The sequence below is a fragment of the Tinamus guttatus genome, unplaced genomic scaffold, assembly GCF_059628265.1.
Source record: "Tinamus guttatus ecotype Peru unplaced genomic scaffold, ASM5962826v1 Tinamus_guttatus_pri_ptg000133l, whole genome shotgun sequence".
Taxonomy (NCBI): Eukaryota; Metazoa; Chordata; class Aves; order Tinamiformes; family Tinamidae; genus Tinamus; species Tinamus guttatus.
In genome coordinates this window covers 1,805,759-1,822,019 of record NW_028288667.1, presented here as the reverse complement: position 1 = coordinate 1,822,019, position 16,261 = coordinate 1,805,759, and the positions used below count along the sequence as shown (strand labels likewise).

Sequence of the window (16,261 nt, the reverse complement as noted above, 5' to 3'; positions counted from 1 at the left end):
TATTTCAATACTTGTTTTGTTTGATATATTTTTATGAAATCCGCCAGTTCTGAAAGGGATTGAGGGAGAATTTATCATGATGGAAGTGCCCCAAAATGTGCTCTAGGCAGTTGGTGTCGCTGCCTCTACAGTGGTGGGTAAAGCAGAGAGATCTGAGCAGGGCAGCTGCTGTCCTGATTCTTCCATTCCCACTAGCTGAAATGGGCCTGGAAGGGCATCAGAATTTGCTAGGAATCTTGTACATACCCAGTTTTACTAAATTGTGAAAATATTTGTTGGGAATGAGTTGCAGTTTTGCTTAAAAGATTGTCCTTAATTTTGTGAATTATTTGGCATTTTCTCTTAAATCAATGGTTTCCTCGTTTTATGAATCTATATATTCTTAATTGCTTCAACATGTGTTCCCCCTCCTGTTGGCATCAAGCTATACACCACTTCAGTTATTAAAACAGCAAGAATTTAACTTGTGTTTTGATGTAAATTTATATAAAACTTTGTAATGGCAGGTGAAAATACATCTCATCCTTGGTCTGAGAGAGCATCCTGCAAATTAGCCTAAGATTTAAACAAAGTCTAACCCTTCCACTGATCTTACGGATGGGCTTGTTGCTGGTGGGATGATCTGAAGTCTTGGTGAACAGGCCTTAGGTGTCAGCTCTCTCGGTCCTGTTGCTTAAACGCTGCTGCTCGTGCAGCTGGCATCGAGGCTGCAGGTTTAGAAATTCAAGTTATCGCGTGTCCTGTGTTAGGGCTGATGATTCCCGTAGCCAGTTTGGCCTCCAGAGTTTTTTGGAGGCTTCCTGGATGGGAGATGGAGCTCTGAGCAGGCAGAAGCCTTGCTGAGTGTGGTGGAAGGTAGATCCCCACGCTGGTGTCTGAGTCAGGGTGGTGAATGCGGCTGGTTGGGCAGCCTCGTGTGGGCCAAGGGCTCAGCGCACACGGAGGAGGAGGATCCGTAAAGGATCTTCAGAGGCCCAAACTGGTGCGTGGTGCTGGGAGCTGCCCGCTGAACCCAGGGATGCTACAACCACGGGGTGTTTTGCAGGGGGCAGTGAGGTGTGTCGCTGGCAATGGCCACAGATCTTCCCCTGGTGCTTGGTGCTGAGAGTTGTGCGCAGCCAGCTAAGGGTTTGAGCCGAGAGGGATTTGGTCCTTGTAAAGACAGGCATAAATTTGGGTTGCTGTTCCAATGGCTACACCTGAGCGTGGCCGCAGCCCTCCACGGAGCGCCGGTTTCTGCTGTCTCGATGCTCGTGTGGTGTGAAGGGCCAGGTGTGCCCCGCTGCGCGGCCTCCCGCCTTGGGAGCCCTCCCAAAAGGCCCCGTGTCGCAGGAACGAGGGTCTTCGTCAGCAGGAGCCCCAGGGACTGGGCGCGTTTGGACCCAGCCAGGGTCCTCTGGGCGCTCTGCCTCCCTGGGAAGGAGCCTGTTTCAGCCCCAAAACACTCCCTAGTTTTGGACGTCCCGCTCCAAGAGGGAGAGCGCAGTATTTTTTCTCTTATCACTTAGTGAGTAACTGCCTGATGCTCTATCCTTCTTGCTTGTATTTTCATCTTCTAAAAGTGCAAGGATTTTCTTCCAAACACACTGTAAGTGTAACTGAAGTTGAACATTCTTAAGTCTTGCAAAGATCAAGGTTACTAATAAATGCTGTGACTCTTGACATGTAACTTTCAGTTAATTCCCAGTTTCAGCTTGCTCCAGTCCTCTGCTCTGTGATTTAAAATCCCTGTACATGTGCACCTCTAGTTACGTGTTTTTTAAATAAACAGAAGAATTAGGATAATGCAGGGGAAAATCCTGACAGAGGCTGTGCTGGCAGTTTTAATTTTTCTTTTTTTTCTTTTTTCCTGAGCCTTTTGCATTTAGAAACTGGTTAGGTTGTTCTTAATTTTCTGTTTTCCCTGCAAACACTGTTTATTCATTCTAAGAAACCAGCAGTTGGGTAAACAGAAGTGTGTGTATGTGCAGAGCTGCAACTCCTACTAAGATGCAAATTGTGCTGCAGGGAGGGTACTTTGTGCTCCTCTCTGCTCTCCTCCTTTCTTTTTTTTTTTGACAGTCGGTTAATAAAGGCTCAACACTAAGCAGCTGCCTGTGATGTCATTTGGGACTTTGTCCACAGAGCTTGTATTTACAAGTACTGAGCGGCTCCAGAGCAGCAGCAAGCCCAACTATCAGCAAACTTCAGGTCTGTGCTTACTGGAGGACTTCAGTAGTGCTGGGGATGGTGCAGAAAGCTAACCCTGTTCTTCCAACCACAGACTTTTAAAGCTTGGTAAATAAACACTGGATAAACTCGAGAGAGTTTCTGGACTGCAAAGACTTTACGGTTCTGAGTTCTCCAGGGCTGGCATGCTGCAAGTAAGACTTTTGCTGTTTTGGTGTCTTTTGTCATCTCTGTAAAGCTGATTTTTATCTAACTGGGGGTCAGAATTGCTGTTTGTAGTTTAGTTTGAGTTAAATGAGCAGCAAGTATGTAGTTGCTAGGAGTAATTACAGCCACGCATCTGAGTGTGCTTGAGTAGCAGAATAAAGGACAAATGAAAACATGGTTCTGGCTTTTGTGTGCATGAGATTAGTGAAGTGACTCTGTTAAGTGATGAAAATCTAAGATTCTTAAAATATAATGAGTATTATCATTATCTGAACAAAAACTATTTTTTCTTAAGGTTTTAGTTTGTCAGTCCATGGCATGTAATTAAAACCTCAAAATTTAAAATTATTTTTTATTGTTTTCCTGTAGTTTGCAGTATAGTTTTCTTTGAAAAATGTTTGGCTGTTTATGCAGAAGTAGAGTTAAAGCAAAATTTTAATTTTTTTATTTTTAGTGCCTGCTGAAATTCTGGAGTTACATTAGGTTTAAAAAGGAAAAAAAAAATCATACAGTGCTTTAAATTCTGCCACCTTTAGGATTAAATTCTTGTTGAATCTATGAGGAATAGTGACTTTTGTAGATTTACATTAGAAACCTTTCAAAGAATGAAGAAATGACATCAGAAACATTCCTATGCTAAAGACTGCTGAAAAAAAAAAGTTATATTTCTATAGTGCCTGCTCCTGGAGAGACAGAATTGTGGTTATGACCACTAATGAACTCAGTTTCACAACAACTAGGTGGGATTCTTAGTGATATTCCCATTTTATAGAAGAGCAAACTGACCCCTGGACAGGCCTTATTAAGTCTTGGCTTACCTGCTTCAGAAGCTAGTAAGAAACTTCTGACTTCCCATTCAGATGCTCTGTCTAGAAGCCCTTTCTCAGTTACTGCAATTTCAGATGTCCTGCCTGTTCCAGAAATTAATCTGATCCCAGACCTGCGAATGAGGACCTCTTTTATTACTATTTCTTCTGTTTAATGATCTTTGTGGAGATGCAGCACATTTCTGAAGAACGCCATCAGAAATCTAAAACTCTCATTGGCAACTATATGAGGGGAAGTCAGCACAAATCAATAAAACAGAATTAGAGGATTCCTTCTTCATTACAAGCACTACTAATTTGCTCTGGTTTCTCTTGCCTCTATCTGCAAGCCTGGTCAGTTGTGCGCAGCAGTGGATTCATAGGGCTTTCTGTTAAGGTCCAGGTGGCAGTGACTGCAGAGCCTGCTCTTAAGTGGCCTTGTTTCTGTAGTAGATCAAAACCTGTCTGTGTTTTTCTAGTGTTTTTGGTGGTGCTATTATCATGTGGTTTGGCACGCCAAGATACTGGTGCAACTCGTGACTTGTTCTGTTTTTGGTATTGAAGCATGTCGTCTTAAATAAATGTATCTATAAATTTAGCTCTGCCATGAGTTTGGCATACTGTTTGGGTGTCCATCTTACACCTTCAGAAAGTTTAAGCAGAAAGCATAGTTCTTTTAAAAGAAGACTTTTTTGTAGGTCAGAAGCCACATGTGAATTTAAAGGTGAAGAGGAGGGTCATATAGAGCCTTTCCCCAGGGTTGAGGGATGGGTTTAGGGCTGAAGCAGATCTTAGGTGACTCCGACTGCACTGGCTCCCATGGGCCAGTCTTTCAGCCCCTCTGTCAGCTTGTGGCCAGTAAGGATGATCTGTGAGCTGTGTGTTTTACTTATTTAACTTGCAAAGCATTCAGCTATCATGTTGGCAACTGGCTACAAAATCTTCAAATAACTAGAAGTGAGATTTAAACAAACAAACAAAAAGGTGGTTCTTATCTTATTTAAATTGATTTTAACAGCAAGTCTGTATCTTATGAATATGAATTTTGCACCTGTTTCAGAAAACTCCGTGTGTTTCTCTGCCTTCATTCTTGTGCATAAAGGGACCTGCGTGTACTTGCTCAGAAGCTCAAAGCTCTAACAAGTGGAAATCCTGCCCCATCAAATGGTAACGTGGTAGAGTAGGATGCTGCTTCCACTTCAGTTAAGAGCAAATCTTCAACTAAATTCTGCAAGCGCAGGAGCCAGACTCTCAAACCTGACGAGTTTGAGGCCATCTCATTTCCATTTTCCATTCTGAACTTTTTTGTTCTCCTTACATTTACATTTCCTTTTTCTCATTGTATTCCAACATAGCAAATGAGGTTATAGAACGAGATCCCCGCTCAGCAGAGTGATCGATGCCCTGGCTGCGCTTTCCGCGGGTAAAAAGCTGCAGGCCTGAGAAACAGGCCCAAGGAGCCGCACACAATGCGGTATCGTCCTCCTGCGGCGCTAGCGGGGACAATTGCCAGCGGACTCGCAATTCTTCGGGCTTTCTTGCAGGCTGAAAAGAAACCGAATCCGTGCGGCCTCCAGCCTGTCATGGGCTGACAAGGGGCCCTGCCGTCGGGATAAACCCCTGAACAATAGTGCGAAGGGAAGCGCGGTCGGCTGAGGATCTCAGCACAGCTCATGTGGGCCGAGGTGCTCGGCAGCTCGCGGGTCTCCAGTGCGTGCTGAGCTCCTGGTGAGATGGGAGTTGCACTCAAGTAAATCCCCGCGCTTAAGTAAAATCCACAGCAAAGCTGCTAAGAGACCTGTGGAAGTTTGCGTCTAAAATGCGGTTTTATTACTGAAATAGGATGACCGTAGAGTGTAAATAGACATGGACCATTAATACTCGCTTAATACGCTGTTCTTGTCTAATGATACCCTTCATGTAGCATGCAGAAACGGCAATTACGGTGGGTATTTCTGCATGGTTCTGTAAATTAGTCGGGATGTTTTGGGGTGAATAGTTGGATAGCTATTATCTGAAAGGCACTTAAACCTTTTGCTATCCCATTGGTGGGTGTTCAGGTGAGTCCTGTAGACATGGTTTGTGCTGCAGCGGCAGCAACTGAAACCACCACTCAACATTGTCTGCAGGCTGCGAATGAGGTCAACTCCGAAAAGCAGATTGGATAATAAAACAGTGGATAAAAATTATATTGCTGAGAAATGTTCTATTCATATTGAGACGCAGCGAAACAAGCACCGCTGCCAAGCGGCGTGTTTGATAAGGCTCCCACAACAGGGCACTGCGTGTTTTGTGGAGCTGGGCTGGCCTTGGCTGCGTGCACGCACAGCAGCTCTGCACAGAACCAAATCTGTGCCACAAATCGTCGTCTTTGACAGTGCTAATTGATTATTATAATTTGTCCTTATCTAAATTGTTAAATTCAACAGTTTACCACATGCTTTTGTTTCTTTGTTACCAAGACATAATGCAAATAGGAAGAGTTAATTACTGCACACAACGACAGCAGCGCGTTTCATTGTCCGCGTTGCTTTGATAGGAGCCGTGCGGAATCAGGGCACCGCATTGGCAGCGAGGATGGGGAAGAGGGAGATGCAAGGGCTCTTTTGTAGCACAGATGCTTTTGGATGGTAATTAGCATTTTTGTTTTGAATATGACTCTCTTTTTGCAGCTGGATGGTGCTAATTTTGCTTGACTTAAGCATCACATAACCGTGACTGCAGCCCCTTGTGCGCGCTGATCCTGCGTGGGACCGGGTGCCGCTTGCGGAGCTCGTGGCGCCCGTGCGAGGGTGGCTCTGCTGGGCAGAGCCCCGCTCCAGCACGCGGCCGCGCTCGGGTCTCAGCGCTCACGCGGTGCTCCCGGCAGTGTCCGCTGGCCGAAAGGCAGCGCGGGGCTCCTGGCGCTTCGGAGATGGGATTAGGTTATGGCTAAACTTGGGCAAAAACCTGGTGTTTTGGTCTGTACTGCTCTTTCCTGAGATACGGTTACATTTGCAGGAGAAGGTGTGATCTTTTGAGCTGCTCGGCTTGCTGGATCTGACAAAGTGGGGGTTATTTTGCCAGCAGAGGGCCATGTGAAACTGGATAAATCGCTTTTGGACTCGCATTTTCAGAGTAACAGCTTCTAGCATATGGTTGTTTTCAAGGGCAAAATGAGTAAATAATTGGATTTTTAAAGAAGCTACCAAATGATTAATTATTTAAAGCAAGAATCACATTGCTTTTACAGCCCACCACAGTGCTGTATCAGTCTAATTGGGCTGAATTCTGGTCTCTAAAATGCATCATTCCTACCTGTTTATTCTGAACTGCTCAAGGTTGATAGATACAGCTCTAATAAGTCATTAAGTTGACATGATATACAGCAACAGCATGCGCTTTTGCTATAATGACACAAATGAGAAAAGAATTGTTTTTCAGAGGTACACTCACGTTTGTTTTTGATGTGGCCTCTAAGCAGGCAGTCATTACTCAGCCTCTAGTGCTGCAGGAGTTGACCTTTGGCAAAATATTTTGTTATCCTCAATCTCTTATGCAGGCCTTTTGTGAACTCTGCACAGTTCTCATTTTACTGATTGCACTTAAAGTCATTTATTGCACAGTCTTTGCCCTTCCAGCAGATGTTAAAGGATTCCCTACCTCCCCCCTTAAAGGCTACTCCTCCGCAGCATCTAATTATAACCTACACAAAAGATTAACAGATGTTATAATTGTCTTTACTCATTGATTAAATATTTTCTGCATGATTTGCTTTCTTTTCCCTCATTGCTGATTTCTGAGGCCTTTCTGGATAAGTCTCACACATCTGCAATTTGTTAATGTCTGTCTTCATTTTTTTTTTTTTTTAACTTTTTGGTTTTGTTGTTCAGTTAGAGCTGAATATATATCCCTATTAGTATGTATACGTTTTTCTGGATGATGTGGCAGAAACCTGTTAAAAGGGCTGCATGGAATGCTTGCCCTGATTCCACACACTTCTTTTTCCCCCTGCCTTTTAACTCTTTATTCCAAAATGTGTGCATAACATAAATTGGGAATGATGAGTTTTTTTCAGCACTAGGTGTGTCCCTGTGGTGATTGGCACTTGGAAAGGAACTTCTTGGTTCATCACCACTCATGGTGGTGATGGAGATCATCTTGTTACACATTTTTTGACAAAATCTTTGTTACAACCTCTGCTTTTAAAGAACAGGTGAAAGCCTTGAAGCTTTGAATTATGGACTTGGGCTTTCAAAGGCCATTAAATGCTATTCTCCCTACCCCTTCCCCAAATCCTTCTAAAACATAAATCTGTTGCAATGATTCCTAATCATAGAAACCAGCTCCTGTGGAGAAATGGGTATATCGCTTCTGATCAAGTCCTTTTGTGTATTTTTGGCTGCAAAAGCTATTCCAGTTCCAAGTGGTTTTCAGGAAATATCAGCTTGCTTAATGCAGATTCCTGGATATGTAAGACATTCCGTGTGATTCTGCTTTGCTGATGCTGGGTGGAACTCTTCTCTTTTTTTGTAGTGAACTCAAGTGCTGCTTTCTGTGAGACTTTGCAGTACAACCTACAAGACTGTAGGTTTTCATTGGGGTTTAAAGATGATTTTTTAATGTATAATTCATGGTTTTTACTAGCCTGTATAATAATCTGTGCAGTACACAAAAGCATTTGTCTGGGGATTCAACAGGGCTATAGAAACAGTGGCACTTTGTTTATGGGATTAACAAAGAGCACTGTATCCTCCTTGCCTTCAAATGACATCCTAGTGCTCCTGAATACTTTCTATTTATGAGCTGGGTGAGTAGATGAGTTCATAATAAGAAAATTCCAGGGTGCCAACTGTGCTTGGGAAGTTGTGCTTGTGATTTTAATTATATAGACACCTGTCCGCACTACCAACGTGCAATATTTCATAGAGATTTCTGAATAGTCAGCTGATGGAAATGACTTGTGCTGGGATACCGACTTGGTCTGAGCTTGAACAGGACTGTGATGGTGAAAGGCTAAAATCCCAATTAACAATAATCAGATCCATCAAATCCCTATACGTAGCCAGTGCTAAAAGTCCTAGGTGCTCACTACAGTTGCACATGGGAAGTGCTTCCAAATTAATGACTTAATTATTTAGCTGAACTTTCAGCTTGTGCCCATTCCCATGGGATTTTAGCTTCTACTAGTATCAGTTACTGAAGGAAACTGAAAATGAAATGTAGTCTGCTGTATGCTAATACCCAGTTCCCTGTTGTGTCACTGGCTGCTGGTGCTCCCATATAGGACTAAGATCTTCATCTTTATGTTAAAATTGCACAGTAAATGCAAGACAGCACCGCATGAAAGGAAAAAAAAAAAAAAAAAACAGGCACCAGTAGAATGATGTGAAAGGTCTCGGGCTGCCATTCGTCCTGTCTCGCTGCTTGAGAAATTTTAAGAGTTGTCTGGTATTTAATTATGTGCCTCTGCTAGAACTAATAACGTCTCTCCCTTAAGCCCCAGTTCTGTCACACTGTTATTGATTGGGAATGTATTGGGATGTTCATAGGAAACCATTTCTGTTGCTTATATTTTCCAGTCTTGATTTTCTGTCGGGCTCCTGGTTTGTGCACTGTGCAGAGCGGGGAGTTCAGAGCTTGGCTGCCCAGTTCAGGGACCTGTAACTGGGCAGGGTATTTGTTGTTGTTCTATAAATGGCATACGTATACACCATATATTACTGCCTTCTTTCCTGCTTGTCTATATCCTAAACTATTTCCTCTTGAAAAACAGAAGCAAACAAAAACCCCAACAAGAGCAACAAAAAAACTCATGCTGAACAAAGTTTTTAAAAGGTTGCATTTAGTCTCAAAATGCACCTGAAAATTCAAAATGCATCATTTAAAACATGGAGTGTTTCACAGAATCACAGAATGGTTAAGGTTGAAATGGACTTCTAGAGATTACCTGGTCCAACTCCCCTGCTCCAGCAGGGACACCCAGAGCACGTGGCACAGGGTGGCATCCAGGCGAGTTTGGAAGATCTCCAGAGAAGGAGACTGCACAACCTCTCTGGCAAAACTCAACTCTGTCCCTTTCCCTCTTTAAACTAGTATGTTTCTTTATCAACCTAAATGACTGGCCAAAAAGCCATTTAATTTCAGTTATTCCAAAAAATCTTGGAGGTGTATAAATTGCAATTCCAAAAGTGTTTCCTAGGCCCATTCTTCATTACTTCGAAGAAGAAACTTGGGAAAACCATTTTTCATTACTGTGAATTCTAGAAGAAAAAGTGGAGGAATCCTGTGGCAACCCAGCAATTCGTACTGCACGCAAAAATATTTTTCCAGTTTTATGAATGAGAAACTTCTGGAATGCCATTTTTTGCACATGTGTCACTTTTGGAAGCTTAATGATTTTTAGTTTGCCTTCTGAATAGGGAGACACTTGAGTGAGAGGAGTATGAGAGAATTTTACTGTTTCACTTTGTCTGATATTTCTAGGTTATTGCTATATCCATAATACCAGTGTTAACCGTGACGACAAATTGTATTTTCTCTTACATTTCACTTGGTAGAGCTAAGTGCAGATGAGTTAAAGACTGGTAGGATGACATAAAATGTAGGAGAGTTATGAACCTTTTAAATGGGAGACTCAGGATTTTTTTTAATTTACATTTTTATGAAGTTTCTGGCAGATGGAAAAATTGGAAGTTGGTGTGTGGCAGCCAGTCTGCACATAGAGAACCTGAAGAAAGCGACCGTAGGCAGCTTGCTGCATAGAGAGAAGGACGTTTGGCCTTCCCTGCTAAAGGCGATAGTCCCTAATGTGGATAACTACCACAATGTATAGAGACACTGAGATGAAAGGCAGAGATGATTTTTATTTCTTTTTATTTATTTATTTTTCCCCTCCAGGGTTTTCAGACCACTTGTCCATGGCAGCATCACCTGTACTTTATCATGCTGAACTTTCTGTAGCCTTATTTTTTATATGACGAGTGTTGCACTGGTTCTCTAGGAATTACTCTGTATTGGATTTCACTTTAAGTAATTTCTTCAGGTACTCAACATCATTTCCCCCTCTTGTTCTCTTTTCAGTCTCTTGTCAATACCCTAATCAGTTCCTCACCATATCTAACATTAGTCCACATCCCTCAAACTTGGGTAGATGTTTGTTCCTTCCTATCTTCTCTCCTCTTGTCGCTGTTTGAAAGTACAATAAACAGGTTTATTCATCTTTCACCCCCCAAGTCAATACTTTAATCAGCTTTACTGACCTATTCCATCAAGTTTATCTATGTCCTTGCGGCCTAGCACAGGATTTGGCCTCGGAGAGGAGACCCCTTTTGAAGGTGGAGGGCTGCTCAGCGTGCCAGAACTGTCCGTGCTTGTCACCCCCTGTGTGGCTTGGAACGACAGCAGAATATCACCCACTTGTAGGTTTGCACAACAGGTTTCCTGTCCATGAGTCAAAGGTCGAGTGGAGTCAATGCGTCTCTCTGTTCTTTTTAATTTTACAGTCTCGATATTACACAGTGGCGCACATATAGCGGAGAATAAAGTGACTATGGTTTGGCCAGAAAAGTCCCTCTGGAGCTTTTTTTTTTTTTTCCCTCTCCCTTATGTATGTGCACAAGTATATAGGGGACTACTCCCCACTGTATGGCCGGGGGTGGTGGAGCTGAGCTGTGCGTTGCTGTCACCCGGCCGTGTTAGGGCCGCCGCGGTGGATTACATCCTTGAGTGCTGTTAGGTTGGCTTCAGTGAGAGTAGGCCAAGACTGAACAGTCAGGGAAGCACATGAAGTGGTTAGTGCCCAAACTTTTGTTAGTAGCGGAGCAGAGCTTTGGTGTTTCTTGTGAGTTCTGGCACCTTCATCTCTGCTCTGCTACCACTGCTCCCTCACGCTTCACAGAAGCTAGAGGTGACTGCAGAGTAAAGAGAGGTGACTGGTGGGGCTGACTACAAATTAACAGGATTCAGGAAAGGTATTTGGGACAGGAAAATGAGAAATGGCTGAAAAAAATTCTAATAAAGCTATGTATGGTGTCCTCTGTCAAAACCACCTGGTGCTACTCAGCCTGATGCAGCTGCATGTTCTTGTTCCATCCCTAGGCCGCTCTTTGAAACGTGGCCTCGACTTTGTTTTTGCTGTCCCTGGAAGAGCTTGTCACTGGCCCTTCTGTTCTCAATTCAGGGTTGGCTTTAGCCGTGGTGGTGCCAAGGGGCTATTTTCAGCATAAGCAGATAAGCAAAATGAGCTCTTTCTCACTTACCCTTTTCCCAGCTCATGGAGGGATCATGCATATTTCATTGTACTTTATCCTCCCATATTATTCCTATGACAAAGGGGGATTATGAGCTTGGTTCAGCTGCTTTTCTGGGCTGTTCTTGAACAAATATCTTCATTGTAAAATTATTGCCCTTAATGTAAAGTTAGGCCCTGACCCATTGGGAGTCTCTGAAGAGCAAGGTGAAATGTTAGACACTGTGTAACAACCCACAAGGCCCCAGATTCATTAGAAACAAATCGTACAGTCTAGACTTTGAAAAATTCTCTCTGATGCAAATGAGTTTGATTATCTGAGGATAGTGCATAGGTGAAGATGATACTGGAAACCAAGGAAATGTTTTTATAACACTTGTTTTATTTTGAGATTTTTCCTTTAGGTTATATGAACATTTTACAGTGCTTTGTAGAGTGAAAACAGAGGTCCAAACCTTGCTGCTAAGCTAAGCTGATTGTAATTATTCCTCATGTTGGAATTAGTCAGGAAATGTATGTCCTTTCACTGCCTTCATCTCTGCTGCAGGGAGAACCAAACTGGGTAAGGTTCATTTGGGCCGCTTCACATGACAAAACTGCTTTTATTTACCCAAATTGTCTATTAGACAATATTAATAGCCCAAGACGTGTGGAGTGTAAAATGAGGGAGACAACAATGACCAAAAAGCTCCTAGACATGTTCACTCCTTAGTGTCTGTGATGGACTTGTGTTCAAATCCCTGAGCCACCTTGTGATTGCAGCTGCCATCCTTTCCAGCAATATTGTTGGAAAGGGCTGAGCAGACACATAGAATTAATGATTTTCAGGAGTCGCACTGGGCTGCAAGTAGCACACACGGGTAGGCAGAAGTGGTGCATCTTGTCTTGGAGAAGAAGGGGTCTGAGGGGTAATTTCACAAGCACCTTGTTCTACTTTCCAAAGTCTAGCGTCAGAAACGGAGCTGTTAGCAAACTTAGGTGGGCTGCTGAAAAAGATCTAGGTACTCATTTTACTTGTTAGTTTGAACCTGTTAGACTGTAGGCTTACTTGAGCAGTGCCTTAATTTCCACCAGTGAAAGAAAAAACATGGAGAAAATAGTGTATTCAACTCAGTTTTGTGGGAATCTTGATTGTATATTTTATATTCTTCTTTCTGCTTGTGTATTAAGCAATTCAGACTTCAAATTTAATTGATGACACTTATCTGAACCTTGCAGAAATATTATATGAGCACCTGTGGACTTGGTAGATTTTCTTTGTTGACTTCTTGAGCCAGGTAGGGCTTCCTTTGGTGAAGATTTTGGAATTCAGTGTGAAACCTACTGAGGTTCCTGTTTGGCACTGCTGCAGCCAGCCATGATTCTTGGAGAATAAGGATGAGGCTGGAGTGTGGGCTCTAGAATCAGAGTTGGTCCCTTCAGTCTGTGTCACTGACAGTGTTAATCAAATCGTAAAAAGAAAGTTTTCTTTTTCACAAAAATATTTCCAAGGGTTTTGGCCAGGGGCAGCTTAGGTAGCTCATTTGTGTTAGAGATGGATTTGTTTAAAAATATCATAATTATCTGAAAGCTCATATGTCCAGGAAATTTGATACATCATTTGAAACTTAGTATTGAAACTTTTAAGTATAGCTTAAATGCTGAGTTGCAATGTATTTTTTCCATGCGATCCAATTATGTACTGACATTAAAATACTGTGTGCTAAGACCTTCTCTTGAGTCTTTAACATTTAGATAAAGCATTAACATTTGATAAAGCATTAACATTTTGATACAATCAATATTTTGCTATAAGAGAAGGCTAGATCCAATAATGACGTTCAAGTTAAATAAGTTGCGTCTAGTATTTCAGCTCTTACCTTCCTCAAACCACAAAACGCCTGAGGTATCTTATAGGACATTTGATTTGGAACTTCAAAAATCTCCATGTAACCCTTCAGGTGTCTTGTAACAGGTCAGATTTCCTCATATCCTGTGGAATGGCCTCTTTCCGACTCGGGAGCTGCTCGGTTGTGGCTCACGGGTGAGACGAGGCGCTGTGGGTGTCCCCAGAGGTGTCGATGCTGTAGCTGGGTTCAGGGCTTGCCGCTTGCACAGGAGCTGTCTAATAAATTGTTGCTGGGAGAGGCTAAACATCTTCATCATATAATAATCTGTATCATATGAATTTTTAATAATGTATAGTAAAAAGTGGCATGTAGTAATGAGAGATTGGAACACTTGCCCAAGAAATGGGAGCTTTTGCTCTGCTGGTCTTCTCAGCCTGAAAAACCCCAATCTTGCTGAAATATCCCCCTCTTAGATACAGGTCTCACAGCATTCACAAAGGTTCAATTTCAGTGTAGGAAGTGGAAGAAAGGATGCGCAAACACCACTGTCATAATCTGACTTTTTATTGGTGATAATGGTGTAATACATCCCTTTTTCCCCCCCTTTTTACCATTTGCTGTCTTGACAACAGAGTCATGCTTTCTGTCTGCTTATCTTTCCTCATTTTTGTCTCAATAACTTTATTGCATGATTTGAATGCTTCATATGTTCCTTAAAAGCAAGCAGGGAAGGGGAGTCCTCTGACCTTTTCAGCATTCCTTGGTGTAATTTACTGGCTCATCTTCTTCTCCCTGCAGCATGGCCCATGGAAGTCCATGATAAAAATGGACAGCTGATCAAAATACAAAATGCTGAAAAGGTTAAAGCTTTGGTTATGTTAGTCTATAAATGTTTTCTCTCTCTCTCTCTCTCTTTTTTTTTTTTTTTTTTCTTCCCCCCAGAGAGCTGAAAATGGCATGAGATGAATTGTGCTTATTCTAGAGTATGGAAGTGGTATCAGTTGAACTCATTCTGGCTGTTGTTGAAAACATAATCTTGTGCCCTCTCATTTTATGTTACTGCAACCCACTTTACCCTCCTAAATGAATACATGCATCCATTTAATTAACCTCATGAGATACCAAGATAAAATCTTTGAACTGCTTCCATGCATTTCATCTTGACAGCTGTCATAGTAATAACAGTGCTATATTCTCTGTTTTCTGATATATGTTATTTTGAGCATACTGCTAAATTTGCTAAATTTGATCCCTTAATGTGTTTAAATCCTAGGAGCAATTCCATTGAAATGTTTATTGGTTGTTTTGTTGGGAGAATGAATGGAAGGATGTCTGCAGGAAGAAAACAGCAAGTTACATGGACAATTGTGCTTATAGAGGGTACAGTTTAGCAGCTGATAATTTTAATTGCCATGTTTCTAGCATCTTGTGCGAAGAGTTTGTTCCTTGTTGGAAAGAGATCACCAGTCTAAAAGGGTATTAGACCTTCCCGTGTGCTCTGCTGTTCCCTGCCCAGGGGCTGGGATGAGGGCAGAAGGGACCCACACTTTTAGATCCTCAAATCTCTCTGCCTTCAGTTTTCCTTGTAAACTGCCATGCATGAGAGTTCTACAAAGATGAGATGGTTCCTTGTCTTACCCCATCCTTCCCTTGCTTCCCTGGGGGTGCCTTATCTTGGCGTTATGGTTGACCAGGAGACGATTTGCCATTGGAGTTGGAAGACCGCTTGACCCAGGCAACTACAGGCCAGTGAGCCTCACCTCTGCTCCAGAAAAGTGATGGAATGGCTCATACTGGCTGTTCTCTCCAGGCATGTGGAAGACAAGAAGGTGCTCAAGAGTAGTCAGCATGGATTCACCAAGGGGAAATCTTGCCTGACGAACCTGATAGCCTTCTATGATGGAATGACGAGCTGGATAGATGAGGAGAGAGCGGTGGATGTCGTCTATCTCGACTTCACCAAGGCTTTTGACACCATCCCTCACAACATCCTCCTGGGCAAGCTCCGGAAGTGTGAGATAGATGAGTGGACAGTGAGATGGATTAGGAACTGGCTGGATGGCAGAGTTCAGAGGATGGTGATCAGTGGTGCAGAGTCCAGCTGGAGGCCTGTAGCTAGTGGGGTCCCCCAGGGGTCAGTCCTTGGTCCAGTCCTGTTCAATTTATTTATCAATGACCTGGATGAAGGCACAGAGTGCTCCCTCAGCAAGTTTGCTGATGATATGAAACTGGGAGGAGTAGCTGATACCCCAGAGGGCTGCGCTGCCATCCAGAGGGACCTGGACAGACTGGACAACTGGGCGGTGAAAAACCTCATGCAATTCAACAAGGCCAAGTGCAAGGTCCTGCACCTGGGGAGGAATAACCCCAGACAGCAGTACAGGCTGGGGACCGACCTTCTGGAGAGCAGCTCTGCAGAGAAAGACCTGGGTGTCCTGGTGGACGACAAGTTGACCATGAGGCAGCAGTGTGCTCTTGTGGCCAAGAAGGCCAATGGGATCCTGGGCTGCATTAAGAAGAGTGTCTCCAGCAGGTCGAGGGAGGTGATCCTGCCCCTCTACTCAGCCCTGGTGAGGCCACATCTGGAGTATTGTGTCCAGTTCTGGGCTCCACAGTACAAGAGGGATGTGGAGCTGCTGGAGAGAGTCCAGCACAGGGCTACAAGGATGATCAGGGGCCTGGAACATCTGCCCTATGAGGAGAGGCTGAGGGAGCTGGGCCTGTTCAGCCTGGAGAAGAGAAGGCTGAGAGGGGACCTGAGCAGTGTCTAGAAGTACCTCAAGGGAGGCAGTGAGGAGGATGGTGCTGCCCTCTTTTCCCTGGTGGTCACTGAGGGAACTAGAGGAAACAGCCACAAACTGAAGCATCAAAAGTTCCACAGGAACTTAAGGAAAAAATTCTTGACAGTGAGGGTGACAGAGCCCTAAAACAGACTGCCCAGAGAGGTTGTGGAGTCTCCTTCTCTGGAGATCTTCAAAACCTGCTTGGACGCAGTCCTGTGCCACAGGCTCTAGGTGACC

At 43.4% G+C, this 16,261-nt stretch overlaps 1 protein-coding gene across 1 annotated transcript in view; it reads left to right on the top strand.

Annotated features, from left to right (window-relative positions):
* The first annotated feature begins 1,868 nt into the window (after nucleotides 1–1,868).
* NCKAP5 (NCK associated protein 5) overlaps nucleotides 1,869–16,261 on the top strand; it is a 322,734-nt gene continuing 308,341 nt past the window's right edge. The window contains exon 1 of the mRNA XM_088521803.1: nucleotides 1,869–2,363. The gene's annotated coding sequence lies outside the window, so the exon portion shown is untranslated. The remainder of the gene's footprint in view (nucleotides 2,364–16,261) is intronic.